The 3,248-nt window shown below is 43.3% G+C and overlaps 1 non-coding gene across 1 annotated transcript; it reads left to right on the top strand.

Moving 5' to 3' along the window:
* Positions 1-751: 751 nt before the first annotated feature.
* LOC112087028 lies at positions 752-858 on the top strand. Its single transcript, XR_002899875.1, has one exon. It is a non-coding gene; the product is annotated as a small nucleolar RNA R71 (small nucleolar RNA).
* The last annotated feature ends 2,390 nt before the right edge of the window (positions 859-3,248 follow it).

Below are 3,248 nucleotides of genomic sequence, written 5' to 3'. Positions count from 1 at the left end.
AGTCTGTTGACCCTGAAGTAGTTGTTGCAGAATACCAACCATATCTGTACCCATCTGTGGTTGCTGTTGAACCATTGGTGGCTGAAACTGTTGTTGAACCGGCGCCTGCTGTTGGAACTGTGGTGGACCAAACCCTGGTGGTGCCTTTGGCTGCTGTGAAGTGTAACCAGTGCCCTGAAATGGTTGCTGTTGCTGACCAAAACTCTGATTCTGACCAAATTGATTCTTGGGTTGGAATGACCCTTGAAAGTTGTGCTTGGGAACAAAGTTCTTTGGAGCTTGAGAATTGGGATAGACCTGGTCTTGTGGGTTAGCTACATTGGTGTTCCTGTAAGAGAGGTTTGGATTGGCATTACCATACTGATATCTTTGGAACCTCTGATTCCCAATGTAGTTGAGCTCCTCTTGGGTAAGACCTTCTTCACTTATGTTCTCAAAAATTTGAGAAGGTTCCTCATACTCTCCAACAAAATGCATTGGCTTCTGAGTGGTGAATTTCAGCTTGTCCAATTCACTCCTCAACTCCTTAACTTCTCTGGTGAGCCTCTGTTCTGAGCTTGAACCTTCAGACCTATTTGATCTGTCATAGTCTTCACCATAAGTATCATTGCTCAATGCTAAGTTCTCCACTAGCTCTAAAGCAGCATGAATCTCTTTACCCAGAAAGTTCCCATTGGAAGCAGTATCCAGCTGGTTTCTAATCTTGGGAAGAGCTCCCCTATACAGTGTGCTGAGAAGAGAAGCCTCACTAAACCCATGGTGTGGGCATTGGTTTGTGTAGCTCCTGAATCTCTCATATGCTTCACCAAAACTTTCATTGCTTTGCTGAGTGAAGCTAGAGATTTGGTTCCTTAGTTTTGCAGTTCTTGAGGTAGAGAAGAACTTAGATAAGAAGGCTTGCTTGCATTGCTCCCAGGTTTGAATGGAGCCTCTTGGAAGATTCTTCTCCCATTGATGAGCTTTATCACCAAGACTGAATGGGAATAGTCTTAGCTTAAAGCTGTCTTCTGAAACTCCATTTATCTTGGTCAGATCACACACCTTATCAAACTGGTCCAAGTGTTCCAAGGGATCTTCCATTGCTAACCCATGGAACTTTGAGTTCTGGACCATATTCAGCAATGATGCTTTCACTTCAAAGTTGTTGTTCTGCACAGGTGGTGCCTGAATACCAGCTCCATACTGATGAGCATTGGCCCTGTCATTCTCGCCAACATAGATTTGGGGTTGCTCATATCTTCTTTGTTGTGGTTGGAAAGGGTGGGGTTGGTGGTGCACCTGGTGTCTTTGTTGAACATTGGCCTGATGCCTCTGTTGATGAGCCTGAGCTTGTCCCTGGTGGACATAGGCTTGTTGGTGGTGCACCTGTTCCTGCTGAACATTGCCCTGGTGAAACCCCTGACCAACTCCAATACCAGCTCCCTGACCTTGAGCTTGTTGCTCCTGAACTGGTTGTTCCATATCTACCACGTGATCTCCTTGTTCTGCCATCTCAGTCTGATCAATGTGTCTACCACGTCTGTCTCTTCTCCTCCTTGGTACCAAAAGGTTGATGTTGTCGTTTAGAGGAAAAGGAGGACCACAGCTTCTTGATCTAGACCTGGTGTTCATACACCTGAAATCACAAACAGAACTTGAAAGGAATCAGTAAAAACAAGAAAGTAAGCACTTGATCTCAAGAACAGATCAGAGCTTAATGCTAATCAAACCACAACTTGGCAACGGCGCCAATTGATAGACAAGACTTTTTATGGTCTCAGGGCTATCAATCCCCTTGTCAATGTAGCACAAAGAGGTTTATCAATCCAAATGTGGTGTTAGACACTAAGCTATATGTTCAAGTTCTTAATTCAAGCAAACAAGAATAGGTTTTGATTAATCTAGAGACAACTATAAACATAAACAGGTTTAAAGACAAATGACAATGACAAATGATGTGAATATGATATGATGGAGGCATGAGATTCTAGACATGATAGCTGGTTAGGGTGCCTTGGTGTTAAACTAGAAATGCTAATGACAATGATGAGACATGATTCAAATGATTAAGAACTCTAATCTAGGTTAATCCTCTCATGAAGGTATTAACCCCTATACTAATCCATTTTCAAACCAAATTCCCATTTGTGAAACATGAATCAATATGCATTAACAAACAGCTCTTAATGATCATTCAAGCATTTAACAAATCATTCCCATGATGAAAAATTACTTAAACCTCTAACACAACTCTTTCAGGAATTTCATCAAACACTTTTGGTGCATGAAATTCCCAGAATCTAGATCTCAAGTGATTATCAAGGATCTAGCATAGAGAACAGCTGTTTAGAGAGATGAATCAATGAATCTAGCCCTAAGCACTCCTAATCTAACACTTTAGCACCCTAACCTACACATCTAGAACCTCATTAAGGTGACTACTCACTAATCATACTAATCTCTCTTAAACTTTTGCAAGTTGAGTAGATTAGCATGATTAATGATGAGAAATGGAGATGGAGATGATAGATTCAAAAGAAAACAGCTTTAAACACCCAGATCTCCTTAAACTCTCTTGATTAAACACTCAAATAAAGATCTTTCTCTTCTTAATGGAGTCTTTTCACCAAAGAGGCAAGAGACAAAGGGAATAAAACTTAGTTCCTCCCAAAAAAACCCTAAAAAGTATTTATACTTCCTTAAAAACGAACCGGGTCAGCCCGGAACAAACCGGGTCCTGACCCGGCTTTAATGGATAGAGTGGGAAAAGCTGCGGGTCGGTTCAGTATGTCCCAGGCCGCACACCTAAGTCGCAGTAGATGGAGACTTGTCTTGTGAAGCTTGAACCGCCTTGTCTTGGCCGCACGCTTAAGTAGGAGTAAATTGCGAACGTTTCTGCGGCATGGTCTCCTTCCTCTCCAACTCGCAGGGCTGAGCCGGTTTCTGGGGGATGTACAAACTGTGCGGGTTGGTCTCTATTGCACCTAGGTCGCAAGCTCAAGTCGGAGTGATTTGCGAGTGATTGTGCGGCATAGATCCAGGCGCGGATGACTCGCATGCCTAAGTCGCACGATTGTGGACTTAGCATTTCTCTTGCTCGGGAGCTTCAGACCTCTTCCAGTGATAGTTTATCCGCACATTTCAACTCGCAGCATCAGCATTCAGGCGTTCATCTTCAGGCCTGCGGGTTAACCAAGTCGCAAGACCATCTCGCAGCATCCAGAGCAGCTTAGACCACTTCGCATTCCGGAGAGTGTAACTCCTGTGAT

This window comes from Eutrema salsugineum, unplaced genomic scaffold, assembly GCF_000478725.1.
Source record: "Eutrema salsugineum unplaced genomic scaffold, Eutsalg1_0 scaffold_2, whole genome shotgun sequence".
Classification (NCBI taxonomy): domain Eukaryota; kingdom Viridiplantae; phylum Streptophyta; class Magnoliopsida; order Brassicales; family Brassicaceae; genus Eutrema; species Eutrema salsugineum.
The sequence above is the reverse complement of the archived record's forward strand: the minus strand, read 5'-3'. Positions and strand labels throughout refer to the sequence as shown.